Here is a 25,439-nt window from a genome sequence, read left to right on the forward strand (position 1 = left end):
CAGAATTATGTTGCACGAAGCACAATTTCACATCATTCTGGGTTCATTTGTGTGAAAACAAGGTCCAATCAGGCTGAAACGTTACAGGAAGGTAGAATCTATTTAGTTGTAAGTGATCTGAACGTTTCATGATGATAGCGCTTTCCTAAGGGGATCAAACCATGTCCCAAAGGTCACCGGATCTGGTGTCAATTTAAAGAAGTAGTCCAGTTACACATTTGTGGGCTTATAACTTGGCTTCTGAATGTCCTAGAGAGATCAGGTTTGTTTTAATGTACTCCAATCAACAGCCCCTACAACCACAAAAAGGAATGGAGTCATTAGCATTTATGGTTTGTAAATGGCACCCAGAATTATGTTGCACGAAGCACAATTTCACATCATTCTGGGTTCATTTGTGTGAAAACAAGGTCCAATCAGGCTGAAACGTTACAGGAAGGTAGAATCTATTGAGTTGTAAGTGATCTGAACGTTTCATGATGATAGCACTTTCCTAAGGGGGTCAAACCATGTCCCAAATGTCACCGGATCTGGTGTCAATTTAAAGAAGTAGTCCAGTTACACATTTGTGGGCTTATAACTTGGCTTCTGAATGTCCTAGAGCGATCAGGTTTGCTTTAGTGTACTCCAATCAATAGCCCCTACAAACACAAAAAGGAATGGAGACATTAGCACTTATGGTTTTTAAATGGCACCCAGAATTATGTTGCATGAAGCACAATTTCACATCATTCTGGGTTCATTTGTGTGAAAACAAGGTCCAATCAGGCTGAAACAATACAGGAAGGTAGAATCTATTGAGTTGTAAGTGATCTGAACGTTTCATGATGATCGCACTTTCCTAAGGGGGTCAAACCATGTCCCAAAGGTCACCGGGCCTGGGGTCACTTTAAAGAAATAGTCCAGTTACACCTTTGTGGGCTTATAACTTGGCTTCTGAATGTCCTAGAGAGATCAGGTTTGTTTTAATGTACTCCAATCAACAGCCCCTACAACCACAAAAAAGGAATGGAGTCATTAGCATTTATGGTTTGTAAATGGCACCCAGAATTATGTTGCACGAAGCACAATTTCACATCATTCTGGGTTCATTTGTGTGAAAACAAGGTCCAATCAGGCTGAAACGTTACAGGAAGGTAGAATCTATTTAGTTGTAAGTGATCTGAACGGTTCATGATGATAGCACTTTCCTAAGGGGGTCAAACCATGTCGCAAAGGTCACCGGATCTGGTGTCAATTTAAAGAAGTAGTCCAGTTACACATTTGTGGGCTTAAAACTTGGCTTCTGAATGTCCTAGAGATATCAGGTTTGTTTTAATGTACTCCAATCAACAGCCCCTACAACCACAAAAAGGAATGGAGTCATTAGCACTTATGGTATGTAAATGGCACCCAGAATTATGTTGCACGAAGCACAATTTCACATCATTCTGGGTTCATTTGTGTGAAAACAAGGTCCAATCAGGCTGAAACGTTACAGGAAGGTAGAATGTATTGAGTTGTAAGTGATCTGAACGGTTCATGATGATAGCACTTTCCTAAGGGGGTCAAACCATGTCCCAAAGGTCACCGGATCTGGTGTCAATTTAAAGAAGTAGTCCAGTTACACATTTGTGGGCTTATAACTTGGCTTCTGAATGTCCTAGAGAGATCAGGTTTGTTTTAATGTACTCCAATCAAGAGCCCCTACAAACACAAAAAGGAATGGAGTCATTAGCACTTATGGTTTGTAAATGGCTCCCAGAATTATGTTGCACGATGCACAATTTCACATCATTCTGGGTCCATTTGTGTGAAAACAAGGTCCAATCAGGCTGAAACGCTACAAGAAGGTAGAATCTATTGAGTTGTAAGTGATCTGAACGTTTCAAGATGATCACACATTCCTATAGGGGGTAAAACCATTTCCCAAAGGTCACCGGGCCTGGTGTCACTTTAAAGAAGTAGTCCAGTTACACCTTTGTGGGCTTATAGCTTGGCTTCTGAATGTCCTAGAGAGATCAGGTTTGTTTTAATGTACTCCAATCAACAGCCCCTACAACCACAAAAAGGAATGGAGATATTAGCACTTATGGTTTGTTAATCGCACCCAGAATTATGTTGCACGAAGCACAATTTCACATCATTCTGGGTTCATTTGTGTGAAAACAAGGTCCAATCAGGCTGAAACGTTACAGGAAGGTATAATCTACTGAGTTGTAAGTGATCTGAACGTTTCATGATGATAGCACTTTCCTATAGGGGGTCAAACCATGTCCCAAAGGTCACCGGAACTGGTGTCAATTTAAAGAAGTAGTCCAGTTACACATTTGTGGGCTTATAACTTGGCTTCTGAATGTCCTAGAGAGATCAGGTTTGTTTTAGTGTACTCCAATCAACAGCCCCTACAACCACAAAAAGGAATGGAGTCATTAGCACTTATGGCTTGTAAATGGCACCCAGAATTATGTTGCACGAAGCACAATTTCACATCATTCTGGGTCCATTTGTGTGAAAACAAGGTCCAATCAGGCTGAAACGCTACAAGAAGGTAGAATCCATTGAGTTGTAAGTGATCTGAACGTTTCAAGATGATCGCACATTCCTATAGGGGGTAAAACCATGTCCCAAAGGTCACCGGGCCTGGTGTCACTTTAAAGTAGTAGTCCAGTTACACCTTTGTGGGCTTATAACTTGGCTTCTGAATGTCCTAGAGAGGTTAGTTTTTTTTAGTGTACTCCAATCAACAGCCCCTAAAACCACAAAAAGGAATGGAGTCATTAGCACTTATGGTTTGTAAATGGCACCCAGAATTATGTTGCACGAAGCACAATTTCACATCATTATGGGTCCATTTGTGTGAAAACAAGGTCCAATCAGGCTGAAACGTTACAGGAAGGTAGAATCTATTGAGTTGTAAGTGATCTGAACGTTTCAAGATGATCGCACATTCCTATAGGGGGTCAAACCATGTCCCAAAGGTCACCGGATCTGGTGTCAATTTAAAGAAGTAGTCCAGTTACACATTTGTGGGCTTATAACTTGGCTTCTGAATGTCCTAGAGAGATCAGGTTTGTTTTAATGTACTCCATTCAACAGCCCCTACAACCACAAAAAGGAATGGAGTCATTAGCACTTATGGTTTGTAAATGGCACCCAGAAATATGTTGCACGAAGCACAATTTCACATCATTCTGGGCCCATTTGTGTGAAAACAAGGTCCAATCAGGCTGAAACGTTACAGGAAGGTAGAATCGATTGAGTTGTAAAAGATCTGAACGTTTCATGATGATAGCACTTTCCTAGGGGGTCAAACCATGTCCCAAAGGTCACCGGATCTGGTGTCAATTTAAAGAAGTAGTCCAGTTACACATTTGTGGGCTTATAACTTGGCTTCTGAATGTCCTAGAGAGATCAGGTTTGTTTTAATGTACTCCATTCAACAGCCCCTACAACCACAAAAAGGAATGGAGTCATTAGCACTTATGGTTTGTAAATGGCACCCAGAATTATGTTGCACGAAGCAAAATTTCACATCATTCTGGGTCCATTTGTGTGAAAACAAGGTCCAATCAGGCTGAAACGTTACAAGAAGGTAGAATCTATTGAGTTGTAAGTGATCTGAACATTTCATGATGATCGCACATTCCTATAGGGGGTCAGACCATGTCCCAAAGGTCACCGGGCCTGGTGTCACTTTAAAAAAGTAGTCCAATTACATCTTTGAGGGCTTATAACTTGGTTTCTGAATGTCCTGGAGAGATCAGGTTTGTTTTAGTGTACTCCAATCAACAGCCCCTACAACCTCAAAAAGGAATGGAGTCATTAGCACTTATGGTTTTTAAATGGCACCCAGAATTATGTTGCACGAAGCACAATTTCACATCATTCTGGGTCCATTTGTGTGAAAACAAGGTCCAATCAGGCTGAAACGTTTCAAGAAGGTAGAATCTATTGAGTTGTAAGTGATCTGAACGTTTCATGATGATCGCACATTCCTATTGGGGGTCAAACCATGTCCCAAAGGTCACCGGATCTGGTGTCAATTTAAAGAAGTAGTCCAGTTACACTTTTGTGGGCTTATAACTTGGCTTCTGAATGTCCTAGAGAGGTCAGGTTTGTTTTAGAGTACTCCAATCAACAGCCCCTACAACCACAAAAAGGAATGGAGTCATTAGCACTTATGGTTTTTAAATGACACCCAGAATTATGTTGCACGAAGCACAATTTCACATCATTCTGGGTTCATTTGTGTGAAAACAAGGTCCAATCAGGCTGAAATGTTACAAGAAGGTAGAATCTATTGAGTTGTAAGTGATCTGAACGTTTCATGATGATCGCAAATTCCTATAGGGGGTCAAACCATGTCCCAAAGGTCACCGGGCCTGGTGTCACTTTAAAGAAGTAGTCCAATTACACCTTTGAGGGCTTATAACTTGGTTTCTGAATGTCCTAGAGAGATCAGGTTTGTTTTAGTGTACTCCAATCAACAGCCCCTACATCCTCAAAAAGGATTGGAGTCATTAGCACTTATGGTTTTTAAATGGCACCCAGAATTATGTTGCACGAAGCACAATTTCACATCATTCTGGGTTCATTTGTGTGAAAACAAGGTCCAATCAGGCAGAAACATTACAGGAAGGTAGAATCTATTGAGTTGTAAGTGATCTAAACGTTTCATGATGATCGCACATTCGTATTGGGGGTAAAACCATGTCCCAAAGGTCACCGGGCCTGGTGTCACTTTAAAGAAGTAGTCCAGTTACACCTTTGTGGGCTTATAACTTGGCTTCGGAATACCCTAGAGAGGCCATTTAAAAACCATAAGTGCTAATGACTCCATTCCTTTTTGTGGTTGTAGGGGCTGTTGATTGGAGTATATTAAAACAAACCTGATCTCTCTAGGACATTCAGAATTCAAGTTATAAGCCCACAAATGTGTAACTGGACTACTTCTTTAAATTGACACCAGATCCGGTGACCTTCGGGACATTGTTTGACCCCCTTAGGAAAGTGTGATCATCTTGAAACGTTCAGATGACTTACAACTCAATAGATTCTACCTTCTTGTAACGTTTCAGCCTGATTGGACCTTGTTTTCACACAAATGGACCCAGAATGATGTGATATTGTGCTTCATGCAACATAATTCTGGTTGCCATTTACAAACCATAAGTGCTAATGACTCCATTCTTTTTGTGGTTGTAGGGGCTGTTGATTGGAGTACACTAGAACAAACCTGACCTCTCTAGGACATTCAGAAGCCAAGTTATAAGCCCACAAAGGTGTAACTGGACTACTTCTTTAAAGTGACACCAGGCCCGGTGATCTTTGGGACATGGTTTGACCCCCCATAGGAATGTGCGATCATCTTGAAACGTTCAGATCACTTACAACTCAATAGATTCTACCTTCTTGTAACGTTTCAGCCTGATTGGACCTTGTTTTCACACAAATGGACCCAGAATGATGTGAAATTGTGCTTCGTGCAACATAATTCTGGGTGCCATTTACAAACCATAAGTGCTAATGACTCCATTCCTTTTTGTGGTTGTAGGGGCTGTTGGTTGGAGTACATTAAAACAAACCTGATCTCTCTAGGACATTCAGAAGCCAAGTTATAAGCCCACAAATGTGTAACTGGACTACTTCTTTAAATTGACACCAGATCCGGTGACCTTTGGGACATGGTTTGACCCCCTTAGGAAAGTGCTATCATCATGAAACGTTCAGATCACTTACAACTCAATAGATTCTACCTTCCTGTAACGTTTCAGCCTGATTGGGCCTTGTTTTCACACAAATGAACCCAGAATGATGTGAAATTGTGCTTAGTGCAGCATAATTCTGGGTGCCATTTAAAAACCATAAAGGCTAATGACTCCATTCCTTTTTGAGGTTGTAGGGGATGTTGATTGGAGTACACTAAAACAAACCTGACCTCTCTAGGACATTCAGAAGCCAAGTTATAAGCCCACAAAGGTGTAACTGGACTACTTCTTTAAATTGACACCAGATACGGTGACCTTTGGGACATGGTTTGACCCCCTATAGGAATGTGCGATCATCATGAAACGTTCAGATCACTTACAACTCAATAGATTCTACCTTCTTGTAACATTTCAGCCTGATTGGACCTTGTTTTCACACAAATGGACCCAGAATGATGTGAAATTGTGCTTCGTGCAACATAATTCTGGGTGCCATTTACAAACCATAAGTGCTAATGACTCCATTCCTTTTTGTGGTTGTAGGGGCTGTTGGTTGGAGTACATTAAAACAAACCTGACCTCTCTTGGACAGTCAGAAGCCAAGTTATAAGCCCACAAATGTGTAACTGGAATACTTCTTTAAATTGACACCAGATCCGGTGACCTTTGGGACATGGTTTGACCCCCTTAGGAAAGGGCTATCATCATGAAACGTTCAGATCACTTACAACTCAATAGATTCTACCTTCCTGTAACGTTTCAGCCTGATTGGACCTTGTTTTCACACAAATGAACCCAGAATGATGTGAAATTGTGCTTAATGCAGCATAATTCTGGGTGCCATTTAAAAACCATAAGTGCTAATGACTCCATTCCTTTTTGAGGTTGTAGGTGATGTTGATTGGAGTACACTAAAACAAACCTGATCTCTCTAGGACATTCAGAAGCCAAGTTATAAGCCCACAAATGTTTAACTGGACTACTTCTTTAAATTGACACCAGATCCGGTGACCTTTGGGACATGGTTTGACCCCCTTAGAAAAGTGCTATCATCATAAAACGTTCAGATCACTTACAACTCAATAGATTCTACCTTCCTGTAACGTTTCAGCCTGATTGGACCTTGTTTTCACACAAATGAACCCAGAATGATGTGAAATTGTGCTTCGTGCAACATAATTCTGGGTACCATTTACAAACCATAAGTGCTAATGACTCCAATCCTTTTTGTGGTTGTAGGGGCTGTTGATTGGAGCACACTAAAACAAACCTGACCTCTCTAGGACATTCAGAAGCCAAGTAATTGGCCCACAAAGGTGTAACTGGACAACTTCTTTAAAGTGACACCAGGCCCGGTGACCTTTGGGACATGGTTTTACCCCCTATAGGAATGTGCGATCATCTTGAAACGTTCAGATCACTTACAACTCAATAGATTCTACCTTCTTGTAGCGTTTCAGCCTGATTGGACCTTGTTTTCACACAAATGGACCCAGAATGATGTGAAATTGTGCTTCGTGCAACATAATTCTGGGTGCCATTTACAAACCATAAGTGCTAATGACTCCATTCATTTTTGTGGTTGTAGGGGCTGTTTTTTGGAGTACATTAAAACAAACCTGATCTCTCTAGGACATTCAGAAGTCAAGTTATAAGCCCACAAATGTGTAACTGGACTACTACTTTAAATTGACACCAGATCCGGTGACCTTTGGGACATGGTTTGACCCCCTTAGGAAAGTGCTATCATCATGAAACATTCAGATCACTTACAACTCAATAGATTCTACCTTCCTGTAACGTTTCAGCCTGATTGGACCTTGTTTTCACACAAATGAACCCAGAATGATGTGAAATTAAGCTTTGTGCAACATAATTCTGGGTTCCATTTACAAACCATAAGTGCTAATGACTCCATTCCTTTTTGTGGTTGTAGGGGCTGTTGATTGGAGAACACTAAAACAAACCTAACCTCTCTAGGACATTCAGAAGCCAAGTTATAAGCCCACAAAGGTGTAACTGGACTACTTCTTTAAAGTGACACCAGGCCCGGTGACCTTTGGGACATGGTTTTACCCCCTATAGGAATGAGCGATCATCTTGAAACGTTCAGATCACTTACAACTCAATAGATTCTACCTTCTTGTAGCGTTTCAGCCTGATTGGACCTTGTTTTCACACAAATGGACCCAGAATGATGTGAAATTGTGCTTCGTGCAACATAATTCTGGGTGTCATTTACAAACCTTAAGTGCTAATGACTCCATTCCTTTTTGTGGTTGTAGGGGCTGTTGATTGGAGTACACTAAAACAAACCTGATCTCTCTGGGACATTCAGAAGCCAACTTATAAGCCCACAAATGTGTAACTGGACTACTTCTTTAAATTGACACCAGATCCGGTGACCTTTGGGACATGGTTTGACCCCCATAGGAAAGTGCTATCATCATGAAACGTTCCGATCACTTACAACTCAATAGATTCTACCTTCCTGTAACGTTTCAGCCTAATTGGACCTTGTTTTCACACAAATGGACCCAGAATGATGTGAAATTGTGCTTCGTGCAACATAATTCTAGGTGCCATTTACAAACCATAAGTGCTAATGACTCCATTCCTTTTTGTGGTATTAGGGGCTGTTGATTGGAGTACACTAAAACAAACCTGACCTCTCGAGGACATTCAGAAGCCAAGTTATAAGCCCACAAATGTGTAACTGGACTACTTCTTTAAAGTGACACCAGATCCGGTGACATTTGGGACATGGTTTGAACCCCTTAGGAAAGTGCTATCATCATGAAACGTTCAGATCACTTACAACTCAATAGATTCTACCTTCCTGTAACGTTTCAGCCTGATTGGACCTTGTTTTCACACAAATGAACCCAGAATGATGTGAAATTGTGCTTCGTGCAACATAATTCTGGGTGCCATTTACAAACCATAAGTGCTAATGACTCCATTCCTTTTTGTGGTTTTAGGGGCTGTTGATTGGAGTACACTAAAACAAACTAACCTCTCTAGGACATTCAGAAGCCAAGTTATAAGCCCACAAAGGTGTAACTGGACTACTACTTTAAAGTGACACCAGGCCCGGTGACCTTTGGGACATGGTTTTACCCCCTATAGGAATGTGCGATCATCTTGAATCATTCAGATCACTTACAACTCAATAGAATCTACCTTCTTGTAGCATTTCAGCCTGATTGGACCTTGTTTTCACACAAATGGACCCAGAATGGTGTGAAATTGTGCTTCGTGCAACATAATTCTGGGTGCCATTTACAAACCATAAGTGCTAATGACTCCATTCCTTTTTGTGGTTATAGGGGCTGTTGATTGGAGTACACTAAAACAAACCTGATCTCTCTAGGACATTCAGAATCCAAGTTATAAGCCCACAAATGTGTAACTGGACTACTTCTTTAAATTGACACCAGATCCGGTGACTTTTGGGACATGGTTTGACCCCCTTAGGAAAGTGCTATCATCGTGAAATGTTCAGATCACTTGCAACTCAATAGATTCTACCTTCCTGTAACGTTTCAGCCTGATTGGACCTTGTTTTCACACAAATGAACCCAGAATGATGTGAAATTGTGCTTAATGCAGCATAATTCTGGGTGCCATTTAAAAACCATAAGTGCTAATGACTCCATTCCTTTTTGAGGTTGTAGGTGATGTTGATTGGAGTACACTAAAACAAACCTGATCTCTCTAGGACATTCAGAAGCCAAGTTATAAGCCCACAAATGTTTAACTGGACTACTTCTTTAAATTGACACCAGATCCGGTGACCTTTGGGACATGGTTTGACCCCCTTAGAAAAGTGCTATCATCATAAAACGTTCAGATCACTTACAACTCAATAGATTCTACCTTCCTGTAACGTTTCAGCCTGATTGGACCTTGTTTTCACACAAATGAACCCAGAATGATGTGAAATTGTGCTTCGTGCAACATAATTCTGGGTACCATTTACAAACCATAAGTGCTAATGACTCCAATCCTTTTTGTGGTTGTAGGGGCTGTTGATTGGAGCACACTAAAACAAACCTGACCTCTCTAGGACATTCAGAAGCCAAGTAATTGGCCCACAAAGGTGTAACTGGACAACTTCTTTAAAGTGACACCAGGCCCGGTGACCTTTGGGACATGGTTTTACCCCCTATAGGAATGTGCGATCATCTTGAAACGTTCAGATCACTTACAACTCAATAGATTCTACCTTCTTGTAGCGTTTCAGCCTGATTGGACCTTGTTTTCACACAAATGGACCCAGAATGATGTGAAATTGTGCTTCGTGCAACATAATTCTGGGTGCCATTTACAAACCATAAGTGCTAATGACTCCATTCATTTTTGTGGTTGTAGGGGCTGTTTTTTGGAGTACATTAAAACAAACCTGATCTCTCTAGGACATTCAGAAGTCAAGTTATAAGCCCACAAATGTGTAACTGGACTACTACTTTAAATTGACACCAGATCCGGTGACCTTTGGGACATGGTTTGACCCCCTTAGGAAAGTGCTATCATCATGAAACATTCAGATCACTTACAACTCAATAGATTCTACCTTCCTGTAACGTTTCAGCCTGATTGGACCTTGTTTTCACACAAATGAACCCAGAATGATGTGAAATTAAGCTTTGTGCAACATAATTCTGGGTTCCATTTACAAACCATAAGTGCTAATGACTCCATTCCTTTTTGTGGTTGTAGGGGCTGTTGATTGGAGAACACTAAAACAAACCTAACCTCTCTAGGACATTCAGAAGCCAAGTTATAAGCCCACAAAGGTGTAACTGGACTACTTCTTTAAAGTGACACCAGGCCCGGTGACCTTTGGGACATGGTTTTACCCCCTATAGGAATGAGCGATCATCTTGAAACGTTCAGATCACTTACAACTCAATAGATTCTACCTTCTTGTAGCGTTTCAGCCTGATTGGACCTTGTTTTCACACAAATGGACCCAGAATGATGTGAAATTGTGCTTCGTGCAACATAATTCTGGGTGTCATTTACAAACCTTAAGTGCTAATGACTCCATTCCTTTTTGTGGTTGTAGGGGCTGTTGATTGGAGTACACTAAAACAAACCTGATCTCTCTGGGACATTCAGAAGCCAACTTATAAGCCCACAAATGTGTAACTGGACTACTTCTTTAAATTGACACCAGATCCGGTGACCTTTGGGACATGGTTTGACCCCCATAGGAAAGTGCTATCATCATGAAACGTTCCGATCACTTACAACTCAATAGATTCTACCTTCCTGTAACGTTTCAGCCTAATTGGACCTTGTTTTCACACAAATGGACCCAGAATGATGTGAAATTGTGCTTCGTGCAACATAATTCTAGGTGCCATTTACAAACCATAAGTGCTAATGACTCCATTCCTTTTTGTGGTATTAGGGGCTGTTGATTGGAGTACACTAAAACAAACCTGACCTCTCGAGGACATTCAGAAGCCAAGTTATAAGCCCACAAATGTGTAACTGGACTACTTCTTTAAAGTGACACCAGATCCGGTGACATTTGGGACATGGTTTGAACCCCTTAGGAAAGTGCTATCATCATGAAACGTTCAGATCACTTACAACTCAATAGATTCTACCTTCCTGTAACGTTTCAGCCTGATTGGACCTTGTTTTCACACAAATGAACCCAGAATGATGTGAAATTGTGCTTCGTGCAACATAATTCTGGGTGCCATTTACAAACCATAAGTGCTAATGACTCCATTCCTTTTTGTGGTTTTAGGGGCTGTTGATTGGAGTACACTAAAACAAACTAACCTCTCTAGGACATTCAGAAGCCAAGTTATAAGCCCACAAAGGTGTAACTGGACTACTACTTTAAAGTGACACCAGGCCCGGTGACCTTTGGGACATGGTTTTACCCCCTATAGGAATGTGCGATCATCTTGAATCATTCAGATCACTTACAACTCAATAGAATCTACCTTCTTGTAGCATTTCAGCCTGATTGGACCTTGTTTTCACACAAATGGACCCAGAATGGTGTGAAATTGTGCTTCGTGCAACATAATTCTGGGTGCCATTTACAAACCATAAGTGCTAATGACTCCATTCCTTTTTGTGGTTATAGGGGCTGTTGATTGGAGTACACTAAAACAAACCTGATCTCTCTAGGACATTCAGAATCCAAGTTATAAGCCCACAAATGTGTAACTGGACTACTTCTTTAAATTGACACCAGATCCGGTGACTTTTGGGACATGGTTTGACCCCCTTAGGAAAGTGCTATCATCGTGAAATGTTCAGATCACTTGCAACTCAATAGATTCTACCTTCCTGTAACGTTTCAGCCTGATTGGACCTTGTTTTCACACAAATGAACCCAGAATGATGTGAAATTGTGCTTCGTGCAACATAATTCTGGGTGCCATTTAAAAACCATAAGTGCTAATGACTCCATTCCTTTTTGGCGTAATGGGGGCTGTTAATTGGAGTACGCTAAAACAAACCTGATCTCTCTAGGACATTCAGAAGCCAAGTTATAAGCCCACAAATGTGTAACTGGACTACTTCTTTAAATTGACACCAGTTCCGGTGACCTTTGGGACATGGTTTGACCCCATTAGGAAAGTGCTATATATCATGAAATGTTCAGATCACTTACAACTCAGTAGATTCTACCTTCCTGTAACGTTTCAGCCTGATTGGACCTTGTTTTCACACAAATGAACCCAGAATGATGTGAAATTGTCTCTCGTCTCGTCTTCCTCCGCTTATCCGGGTCCGGGTCGCGGGGGCAGCATCCCATCTAGGGAGCTCCAGGCCGTCCTCTCCCCGGCCTTGTCCACCAGCTCCTCCGGCAGGACCCCAAGGCGTTCCCGGACCAGATTGGAGATGTAACCTCTCCAACGTGTCCTGGGTCGACCCGGGGGCCTTCTGCCGGCAGGACATGCCCGAAACACCTCCCCGGGGAGGCGTCCAGGAGGCATCCTGACCAGATGCCCAAACCACCTCAACTGGCTCCTTTCGATCCGGAGGAGCAGCGGTTCTACTCCGAGTCCCTCCCGAATGTCCGAGCTCCTCACCCTATCTCTAAGGCTGAGCCCGGCCACCCTACGGAGGAAACTCATTTCGGCCGCTTGTATCCGCGATCTCGTTCTTTCGGTCATTACCCAAAGCTCATGACCATAGGTGAGGATTGGGACGTAGATCGACCGGTAAATCGAGAGCCTGGCTTTCTGGCTCAGCTCCCTCTTCCCCACGACAGATCGGCTCAGCGTCCGCATCACTGCAGACGCCGAACCAATCCGCCTGTCGATCTCCCGATCCCTCCTACCCTCACTCGTGAACAAGACCCCGAGATACTTAAACTCCTCCACTTGAGGTAGGACCTCTCCCCCGACCCGGAGGTGGCAAGCCACCCTTTTCCGGTCGAGAACCATGGTCTCAGATTTGGAGGTGCTGATCCTCATCCCAGCCGCTTCACATTCGGCCGCGAACCTACCCAGCAAGAGCTGAAGGTCAGAGCTGGATGAAGCTAGGAGGACCACATCATCCGCAAAAAGCAGAGACGAGATTCTCCTGCCACCAAACTCGACACACTCCACACCACGGCTGCGTCTAGAAATTCTGTCCATAAAAGTGATGAACAGAACCGGTGACAAAGGGCAGCCCTGGCGGAGTCCAACCCTCACTGGGAACAGGTCCGACTTACTACCGGCTATGCGGACCAAACTCACGCTCCTCTGGTAAAGGGACTGAATGGCCCTTAACAGAAAGCCACCCACCCCATACTCCTGGAGCGTCCCCCACAGGGTGCCCCTGGGGACACGGTCATAAGCCTTCTCCAAATCCACAAAACACATGTGGATTGGTTGGGCAAACTCCCATGCCCCCTCCATCACCCTTGCAAGGGTATAGAGCTGGTCCACAGTTCCACGGCCAGGACGAAAACCACATTGCTCCTCCTCTATCTGAGATTCAACTATCGATCGGACCCTCCTCTCCAGTACCTTGGCGTAGACCTTTCCAGGGAGGCTGAGGAGTGTGATCCCCCTATAGTTGGAACACACCCTCAGGTCACCCTTCTTAAAGATGGGGACCACCACCCCGGTCTGCCACTCCCTAGGAACTGCCCCCGATGACCACGCAATGTTGTAGAGACGTGTCAACCATGACAGCCCTACAACATCCATAGCCTTGAGATACCCAGGACGAACCTCATCTGCCCCCGGGGCTCCGCCGCTGTGTAGTTGTTTGACTACCTCAGCAACTTCTGCCCCCGAGATCGGACAGTCCATCCCCAGGCCTCCCAGCTCTGGTTCCTCCTCGGAATGCGCATTGGTGGGATTGAGGAGCTCCTCAAAGTATTCCTTCCACCGTCCGACTATAGCCTCAGTTGACGTCAGCAGCTCCCCATCCCCACTGTAAACAGTGTGAGCGAGTTGCTGCCTTCCTCTCCTGAGGCGCCGGACAGTTTGCCAGAACCTCTTTGGAGCCGATCGATAGTCTTTCTCCATGGCCTCACCAAACTCCTCCCACGCCCGAGATTTTGCCTCGGCAACTGCCACTGCTGCACCCCGCTTGGCTATCCGGTACCTGTCTGCTGCCTCCGGAGACCCACAGACCAGCCACGCCCTGTAGGCCTCCTTCTTCAGCCTGACGGCTCCCCGAACCTCTGGTGTCCACCAGCGGGTACGGGGGTTGCCACCACGACTGGCACCGGCCACCTTACGGCCACAGCTAGCAACAGCCGCCTCGACAATCGCAGAGTGGAACAAGGCCCACTCGGACTCAATGTCCCCCACTGCTCTCGGGACGTGGTCAAAGCTCTGCCGGAGGTGGGAGTTGAAGACCGTCTTGACAGGTTCTTCTGCCAGGCGTTCCCAGCAGACCCTCACTATGCGTTTGGGTCTGCCAGGTCTACGCGGCATGTTCCCTTGCCATCTGATCCAACTCACCACCAGGTGGTGATCAGTTGACAGCTCCGCCCCTCTCTTCACTCGGGTGTCCAAAACATACGGCCGCAGGTCAGATGATACGACTACAAAATCTATCATCGACCTGTGACCTAGGCTGCCCTGGTACCAAGTGTACCGGTGGGCATCCTTATGTTCGAACATGGTGTTCGTTATGGCCAGACTGCGGCTTGCACAGAAGTCCAATAACAAAACACCGCTCGAGTTCAGATTAGGTGGGCCGTTCCTCCCAATCACACCCCTCCAGGTCAAGCTGTCATTGCCCACGTGAGCATTGAAGTCCCCCAGCAGGACAATGGAGTCCCCTGATGGAGCACTATCTAGCACTCGTCCCAGGGACTCCAAAAAGGGTGGGTACTCTGAACTGATATTTGGCCCATAAGCACAAACAACAGTCAGGACCCGTTCCCCGACCCGAAGGCGCAAGGAAGCTACCCTCTTGTCCCCCGGGGTAAACCCCAACACACAGGCAGAGAGTCTCGGAGCTAACAAAAAGCCAACCCCAGCCCTCCGCCTCTCACCCGGAGCAACTCCAGCAAAGTAGAGTGTCCAACCCCTCTCCAGGTCTCGGGTTCCAGAGCCAATGCAATGTGTCGAGGTGAGTCCGACTATATCTAGCCGGTACCGCTCAACCTCTGCCACAAGCTCCGGCTCCTTCCCCGCCAGCGAGGTGACGTTCCATGTCCCAAAAACTAGTTTTCTTGTCCGGGGATTGGACCGCCAAGGCTCCCGCCTTGGTCTGCCACCCGATTCGCATTGCACCGGACCCTTCATGTTCCTCCTGCGGGTGGTGGGTCCACAGTTGGACGAGCCCATGTATCCGGTTCGGGCTGGGCCCGGCCGGGCCCCATGGGCGAAAGCCCGGCCACCAGGCGCTCGCTCACGGGCCCCAACCCCAGGCCTGGCTCCAGGGTGGGACCCCGGTAACCCTCCGGGCCGGGTACTCCGACTCTTCATTTTAACCGCCATGAAAGATCCTTCGAACCGTTCTTTGTCTCACCCTTCACCTAAGACCAATTTGTCATGGGAGACCCTACCAGGGGCACTAAGTGCCCCAGACAACATAGCTCCTTGGATCATTAGGGCACTCAAACTCCTCCACCACGATAAGGTGACGGTTCATTTACAAACCATAAGTGCTAATATCTCCATTCCTTTTTGTGGTTGTAGGGGCTGTTGATTGGAGTACATTAAAACAAACCTGATCTCTCTAGGACATTCAGAAGCCATGTTATAAGCCCACAAATGTGTAACTGAACTGCTTCTTTAAATTAACACCAGATCCGGTGACCTTTGGGACATGGTTTGACCCCCTTAGGAAAGTGCTATCATCATGAAACGTTCAGATCACTTACAACTCAATAGATTCTACCGTCCTGTAACGTTTCAGCCTGATTGGACCTTGTTTTCACACAAATGAACCCAGAATGATGTGAAATTGTGCTTCGTGCAACATAATTCTGGGTGCCATTTACAAACCATAAGTGCTAATGACTCCATTCCTTTTTGTGGTTGTAGGGGCTGTTGATTGGAGTACACTAAAACAAACCTGATCTCTCTAGGACATTCAGAAGCCAAGTATTAAGCCCACAAATGTGTAACTGGACTACTTCTTTAAATTGACACCAGATCCGGTGACCTTTGGGACATGGTTTTACCCCCTATAGGAATGAGCGATCATCTTGAAACGTTCATATCACTTACAACTCAAGAGATTCTACCTTCCTGTAACGTTTCAGCCTGATTGGACTTTGTTTTCACACAAATGAACCCAGAATGATGTGAAATTGTGCTTCGTGCAACATAAATCTGGGTGCCATTTACAAACCATAAGTGCTAATGACTCCATTCCTTTTTGTGGTTTTAGGGGCTGATGATTGGAGTACACTAAAACAAACTAACCTCTCTAGGACATTCAGAAGCCAAGTTATAAGCCCACAAAGGTGTAACTGGACTACTACTTTAAAGTGACACCAGGCCCGGTGACCTTTGGGACATGGTTTTACCCCCTATAGGAATATGCAATCATCTTGAAACGTTCAGATCACTTACAACTCAATAGATTCTACCTTCTTGTAGCGTTTCAGCCTGATTGGACTTTGTTTTCACACAAATGAACCCAGAAAGATGTGAAATTGTGCTTCGTGCAACATAAATCTGGGTGCCATTTACAAACCATAAGTGCTAATGACTCCATTCCTTTTTGTGGTTTTAGGGGTTGTTGATTGGAGTACACTAAAACAAACCTGATCTCTCTAGGACATTCAGAAGCCAAGTTATAAGCCCACAAATGTGTAACTGGACTACTTCTTTAAAGTGACACCAGGCCTGGTGACCTTTGGGACATGGTTTTACCCCCTATAGGAATGAGCGATCATCTTGAAACGTTCATATCACTTACAACTCAAGAGATTCTACCTTCCTGTAACGTTTCAGCCTGATTGGACTTTGTTTTCACACAAATGAACCCAGAATGATGTGAAATTGTGCTTCGTGCAACATAAATCTGGGTGCCATTTACAAACCATAAGTGCTAATGACTCCATTCCTTTTTGTGGTTTTAGGGGCTGTTGATTGGAGTACACTAAAACAAACTAACCTCTCTAGGACATTCAGAAGCCAAGTTATAAGCCCACAAAGGTGTAACTGGACTACTACTTTAAAGTGACACCAGGCCCGGTGACCTTTGGGACATGGTTTTACCCGCTATAGGAATGTGCGATCATCTTGAAACGTTCAGATCACTTACAACTCAATAGATTCTACCTTCTTGTAGCGTTTCAGCCTGATTGGACCTTGTTTTCACACAAATGGACCCATAATGATGTGAAATTGTGCTTCGTGCAACATAATTCTGGGTGCCATTTACAAACCATAAGTGCTAATGACTCCATTCCTTTTTGTGGTTGTAGGGGCTGTTGATTGGAGTACACTAAAACAAACTTGATCTCTCTAGGACATTCAGAAGCCAAGTTATAAGCCCACAAATGTGTAACTGGACTACTTCTTTAAATTGACACCAGATCCGGTGACTTTTGGGACATGGTTTGACCCCCTTAGGAAAGTGCTATCATCATGAAACGTTCAGATCACTTGCAACTCAATAGATTCTACCTTCCTGTAACGTTTCAGCCTGATTGGACCTTGTTTTCACACAAATGAACCCAGAATGATGTGAAATTGTGCTTCGTGCAACATAATTCTGGGTGCCATTTACAAACCATAAGTGTTAATATCTCCATTCCTTTTTGTGGTTGTAGGGGCTGTTGATTGGAGTACATTAAAACAAACCTGATCCCTCTAGGACATTCAGAAGCCAAGTTATAAGCCCACAAAGGTGTAACTGGACTACTTCTTTAAAGTGACACCAGGCCCGGTGACCTTTGGGAAATGGTTTTACCCCCTATAGGAATGTGCGATCATCTTGAAACGTTCAGATCACTTACAACTCAATAGATTCTACCTTCTTGTAGCGTTTCAGCCTGATTGGACCTTGTTTTCACACAAATGGACCCAGAATGATGTGAAATTGTGCATCGTGCAACATAATTCTGGGTGCCATTTACAAACCATAAGTGCTAATGACTCCATTCCTTTTGGTGTTTGTAGGGGCTCTTGATTGGAGTACATTAAAACAAACCTGATCTCTCTAGGACATTCAGAAGCCAAGTTATAAGCCCACAAATGTGTAACTGGACTACTTCTTTAAATTGACACCAGATCCGGTGACCTTTGGGACATGGTTTGACCCCCTTAGGAAAGTGCTATCATCATGAAACGTTCAGATCACTTACAACTAAATAGATTCTACCTTCCTGTAACGTTTCAGCCTGATTGGACCTTGTTTTCACACAAATGAACCCAGAATGATGTGAAATTGTGCTTTGTGCAACATAATTCTGGATGCCATTTACAAACCATAAATGCTAATGACTCCATTCCTTTTTGTGGTTGTAGGGGCTGTTGATTGGAGTACATTAAAACAAACCTGATCTCTCTAGGACATTCAGACGCCAAGTTATAAGCCCACAAATGTGTAACTGGACTACTTCTTTAAATTGACACCAGATCCGGTGACCTTTGGGACATGGTTTGACCCCCTTAGGAAAGTGCTATCATCATGAAACGTTCAGATCAATTACAACTCAATAGATTCTACCTTCTTGTAATGTTTCAGCCTGATTGGACCTTGTTTTCACACAAATGGACCCAGAATGATGTGAAATTGTGCTTCGTGCAACATAATTCTGGGTGCCATTTACAAACCATAAGACTAATTACTCCATTCCTTTTGTGGTTGTAGGGGCTGTTGATTGGAGTACACTAAAACAAACCTGATCTCTCTAGGACATTCAGAAGCCAAGTTATAAGGCCACAAATGTGTAACTGGACTACTTCTTTAAATTGACACCAGATCCGGTGACCTTTGGGACATGGTTTTATCCCCTTAGGAAAGCGCTATCATCATGAAACGTTCAGATCACTTACAACTCAGTAGATTCTACCTTCCTGTAACGTTTCAGCCTGATTGGACCTTGTTTTCACACAAATGAACCCAGAATGATGTGAAATTGTGCTTCGTGCAACATAATTCTGGGTGCCATTTACATACCATAAGTGCTAATGACTCCATTCCTTTTTGTGGATGTAGGGGCTGTTGATTGGAGTACATTAAAACAAACCTGTTATCTCTAGGACATTCAGAAGCCAAGTTATAAGCCCACAAATGTGTAACTGGACTACTTCTTTAAATTGACTCCAGATCCGGTGACCTTTGCGACATGGTTTGACCCCCTTAGGAAAGTGCTATCATCATGAAACGTTCAGATCACTTACAACTAAATAGATTCTACCTTCCTGTAACGTTTCAGCCTGATTGGACCTTGTTTTCACACAAATGAACCCAGAATGATGTGAAATTGTGCTTCGTGCAACATAATTCTGGGTGCCATTTACAAACCATAAATGCTAATGACTCCATTCCTTTTTGTGGTTGTAGGGGCTGTTGATTGGAGTACATTAAAACAAACCTGATCTCTCTAGGACATTCAGAAGCCAAGTTATAAGCCCACAAATGTGTAACTGGACTACTTCTTTAAATTGACACCAGATCCGGTGACCTTTGGGACATGGTTTGACCCCCTTAGGAAAGTGCTATCATCATTAAACGTTCAGATCACTTACAACTCAATAGATTCTACCTTCCTGTAACGTTTCAGCCTGATTGGACCTTGTTTTCACACAAATGGACCCAGAATGATGTGAAATTGTGCTTCGTGCAACATAATTCTGGGTGCCATTTACAAACCATAAGTGCTAATGACTCCATTCCTTTTTGTGGTTGTAGGGGCTGTTGATTGGAGAACACTAAAACAAACCTAACCTCTCTAGGACATTCAGAAGCCAAGTTATAAGCCCACAAAGGTGTAACTGGACTACTTCTTTAAAGTGACACCAGGCCCGGTGACCTTTGGGACATGGTTTTACCCCCTATAGGAATGAGCGATCATCTTGAAACGTTCAGATCACTTACAACTCAAGAGATTCTACCTTCTTGTAGCGTTTCAGCCTGATTGGACCTTGTTTTCAAACAAATGGACCCAGAATGATGTGAAATTGTGCTTCGTGCAACATAATTCTGGGTGCCATTTACAAACCTTAAGTGCTAATGACTCCATTCCTTTTTGTGGTTGTAGGGGCTGTTGATTGGAGTACACTAAAATAAACCTGATCTCTCTAGGACATTCAGAAGCCAAGTTATAAGCCCACAAATGTGTAACTGGACTACTTCTTTAAATTGACACCAGATCCGGTGACTTTTGGGACATGGTTTGACTCCCTTAGGAAAGTGCTATTATCATGAAACGTTCAGATCACTTGCAACTCAATAGATTCTACCTTCCTGTAACGTTTCAGCCTGATTGGACCTTGTTTTCACACAAATGAACCCAGAATGATGTGAAATTGTGCTTCGTGCAACATATTTCTGGGTGTCATTTAAAAACCATAAGTGCTAATGACTCCATTCCTTTTTGGGGTAATGGGGGCTGTTAATTGGAGTACGCTAAAACAAACCTGATCTCTCTAGGACATTCAGAAGCCAAGTTATAAGCCCACAAATGTGTAACTGGACTACTTCTTTAAATTGACACCAGTTCCGGTGACCTTTGGGACATTGTTTGACCCCATTAGGAAAGTGCTATCATCATGAAACGTTCAGATCACTTACAACTCAGTAGATTCTACCTTCCTGTAACGTTTCAGCCTGATTGGACCTTGTTTTCACACAAATGAACCCAGAATGATGTGAAATTGTGCTTCGTGCAACATAATTCTGGGTGCCATTTACAAACCATAAGACTAATTACTCCATTCCTTTTGTGGTTGTAGGGGCTGTTGATTGGAGTACACTAAAACAAACCTGATCTCTCTAGGACATTCAGAAGCCAAGTTATAAGGCCACAAATGTGTAACTGGACTACTTCTTTAAATTGACACCAGATCCGGTGACCTTTGGGACATGGTTTTATCCCCTTAGGAAAGCGCTATCATCATGAAACGTTCAGATCACTTACAACTCAGTAGATTCTACCTTCCTGTAACGTTTCAGCCTGATTGGACCTTGTTTTCACACAAATGAACCCAGAATGATGTGAAATTGTGCTTCGTGCAACATAATTCTGGGTGCCATTTACATACCATAAGTGCTAATGACTCCATTCCTTTTTGTGGATGTAGGGGCTGTTGATTGGAGTACATTAAAACAAACCTGTTATCTCTAGGACATTCAGAAGCCAAGTTATAAGCCCACAAATGTGTAACTGGACTACTTCTTTAAATTGACTCCAGATCCGGTGACCTTTGCGACATGGTTTGACCCCCTTAGGAAAGTGCTATCATCATGAAACGTTCAGATCACTTACAACTAAATAGATTCTACCTTCCTGTAACGTTTCAGCCTGATTGGACCTTGTTTTCACACAAATGAACCCAGAATGATGTGAAATTGTGCTTCGTGCAACATAATTCTGGGTGCCATTTACAAACCATAAATGCTAATGACTCCATTCCTTTTTGTGGTTGTAGGGGCTGTTGATTGGAGTACATTAAAACAAACCTGATCTCTCTAGGACATTCAGAAGCCAAGTTATAAGCCCACAAAGGTGTAACTGGACTACTTCTTTAAATTGACACCAGATCCGGTGACCTTTGGGACATGGTTTGACCCCCTTAGGAAAGTGCTATCATCATTAAACGTTCAGATCACTTACAACTCAATAGATTCTACCTTCCTGTAACGTTTCAGCCTGATTGGACCTTGTTTTCACACAAATGGACCCAGAATGATGTGAAATTGTGCTTCGTGCAACATAATTCTGGGTGCCATTTACAAACCATAAGTGCTAATGACTCCATTCCTTTTTGTGGTTGTAGGGGCTGTTGATTGGAGAACACTAAAACAAACCTAACCTCTCTAGGACATTCAGAAGCCAAGTTATAAGCCCACAAAGGTGTAACTGGACTACTTCTTTAAAGTGACACCAGGCCCGGTGACCTTTGGGACATGGTTTTACCCCCTATAGGAATGAGCGATCATCTTGAAACGTTCAGATCACTTACAACTCAAGAGATTCTACCTTCTTGTAGCGTTTCAGCCTGATTGGACCTTGTTTTCAAACAAATGGACCCAGAATGATGTGAAATTGTGCTTCGTGCAACATAATTCTGGGTGCCATTTACAAACCTTAAGTGCTAATGACTCCATTCCTTTTTGTGGTTGTAGGGGCTGTTGATTGGAGTACACTAAAATAAACCTGATCTCTCTAGGACATTCAGAAGCCAAGTTATAAGCCCACAAATGTGTAACTGGACTACTTCTTTAAATTGACACCAGATCCGGTGACTTTTGGGACATGGTTTGACTCCCTTAGGAAAGTGCTATTATCATGAAACGTTCAGATCACTTGCAACTCAATAGATTCTACCTTCCTGTAACGTTTCAGCCTGATTGGACCTTGTTTTCACACAAATGAACCCAGAATGATGTGAAATTGTGCTTCGTGCAACATATTTCTGGGTGTCATTTAAAAACCATAAGTGCTAATGACTCCATTCCTTTTTGGGGTAATGGGGGCTGTTAATTGGAGTACGCTAAAACAAACCTGATCTCTCTAGGACATTCAGAAGCCAAGTTATAAGCCAACAAATGTGTAACTGGACTACTTCTTTAAATTGACACCAGTTCCGGTGACCTTTGGGACATTGTTTGACCCCATTAGGAAAGTGCTATCATCATGAAACGTTCAGATCACTTACAACTCAGTAGATTCTACCTTCCTGTAACGTTTCAGCCTGATTGGACCTTGTTTTCACACAAATGAACCCAGAATGATGTGAAATTGTGCTTCGTGCAACATAATTCTGGGTGCCATTTACAAACCATTAGTGCTAATATCTCCATTCCTTTTTGTGGTTGTAGGGGCTGTTGATTGGAGTACATTAAAACAAACCTGATCTCTCTAGGACATTCAGAAGCCAAGTTATAAGCCCACAAAGGTGTAACTGGACTACTTCTTTAAAGTGACACCAGGCCCGGTGACCTTTGGGAAATGGTTTTACCCCCTATAGGAATGTGCGATCATCTTGAAAGGTTCAGATCACTTACAACTCAATAGATTCTACCTTCTTGTAGCGTTTCAGCCTGATTGGACCTTGTTTTCACACAAATGGACCCAGAATGATGTGAACTTGTGCATCGTGCAACATAATTCTGGGTGCCATTTACAAACCATAAGTGCTAATGACTCCATTCCTTTTTGTGGTTGTAGGGGCTGTTGATTGGAGTACACTAAAACAAACCTGATCTCTCTAGGACATTCAGAAGCCAAGTTATAAGCCCACAAATGTGTAACTGGACTACTTCTTTAAATTGACACCAGTTCCGGTGACCTTTGGGACATGGTTTGACCCCATTAGGAAAGTGCTATCATCATGAAACATTCAGATCACTTACAACTCAGTAGATTCTCCCTTCCTGTAACGTTTCAGCCTGATTGGACCTTGTTTTCACACAAATGAACCCAGAATGATGTGAAATTGTGCTTCGTGCAACATAATTCTGGGTGCCATTTACAAACCATAAGTGCTAATATCTCCATTCCTTTTTGTGGTTGTAGGGGCTGTTGATTGGAGTACATTAAAACAAACCTGATCTCTCTAGGACATTCAGAAGCCAAGTTATAAGCCCACAAAGGTGTAACTGGACTACTTCTTTAAAGTGACACCAGGCCCGGTGACCTTTGGGACATGGTTTTACCCCCTTAGGAAAGTGCTATCATCATGAAACGTTCAGATCACTTACAACTCAATACATTCTACCTTCCTGTAACGTTTCAGCCTGATTGGACCTTGTTTTCACACAAATGAACCCAGAATGATGTGAAATTGTGCTTCGTGCAACATAATTCTGGGTGCCATTTACATACCATAAGTGCTAATGACTCCATTCCTTTTTGTGGTTGTAGGGGCTGTTAATTGGAGTACATTAAAACAAACCTGATATCTCTAGGACATTCAGAAGCCAAGTTATAAGCCCACAAATGTGTAACTGGACTACTTCTTTAAATTGACACCAGATCCGGTGACCTTTGCAACATGGTTTGACCCCCTTAGGAAAGTGCTATCATCATGAAACGTTCAGATCACTTACAACTCAATAGATTCTACCTTCCTGTAACGTTTCAGCCTGATTGGACCTTGTTTTCACACAAATGAACCCAGAATGATGTGAAATTGTGCTTCGTGCAACATAATTCTGGGTGCCATTTACAAACCATAAATGCTAATGACTCCATTCCTTTTTCTGGTTGTAGGGGCTGTTGATTGGAGTACATTAAAACAAACCTGATCTCTCTAGGACATTCAGAAGCCAAGTTATAAGCCCACAAATGTGTAACTGGACTACTTCTTTAAATTGACACCAGATCCGGTGACCTTTGGGACATGGTTTGACCCCCTTAGGAAAGTGCTATCATCATGAAACGTTCAGATCACTTACAACTCAATAGATTCTACCTTCCTGTAACGTTTCAGCCTGATTGGACCTTGTTTTCACACAAATGGACCCAGAATGATGTGAAATTGTGCTTCGTGTAACATAATTCTGGGTGCCATTTACAAACCATAAGTGCTAATGACTCCATTCCTTTTTGTGGTTGTAGGGGCTGTTGATTGGAGAACACTAAAACAAACCTAACCTCTCTAGGACATTCAGAAGCCAAGTTATAAGCCCACAAAGGTGTAACTGGACTACTTCTTTAAAGTGACACCAGGCCTGGTGACCTTTGGGACATGGTTTTACCCCCCATAGGAATGAGCGATCATCTTGAAACGTTCATATCACTTACAACTCAAGAGATTCTACCTTCGTGTAGCGTTTCAGCCTGATTGGACCTTGTTTTCACACAAATGGACCCAGAATGATGTGAAATTGTGCTTCGTGCAACATAATTCTGGGTGCCATTTACAAACCTTAAGTGCTAATGACTCCATTCCTTTTTGTGGTTGTAGGGGCTGTTGATTGGAGTACACTAAAACAAACCTGATCTCTCTAGGACATTCAGAAGCCAAGTTATAAGCCCACAAATGTGTAACTGGACTACTTCTTTAAATTGACACCAGATCCGGTGACCTTTGGGACACGGTTTGACCCCCTTAGGAAAGTGCTATCATCATGAAACGTTCAGATCACTTACAACTCAATAGATTCTACCTTCCTGTAACGTTT

This window comes from Nothobranchius furzeri, chromosome 6 (assembly GCF_043380555.1).
Source record: "Nothobranchius furzeri strain GRZ-AD chromosome 6, NfurGRZ-RIMD1, whole genome shotgun sequence".
NCBI classification, from domain to species: domain Eukaryota; kingdom Metazoa; phylum Chordata; class Actinopteri; order Cyprinodontiformes; family Nothobranchiidae; genus Nothobranchius; species Nothobranchius furzeri.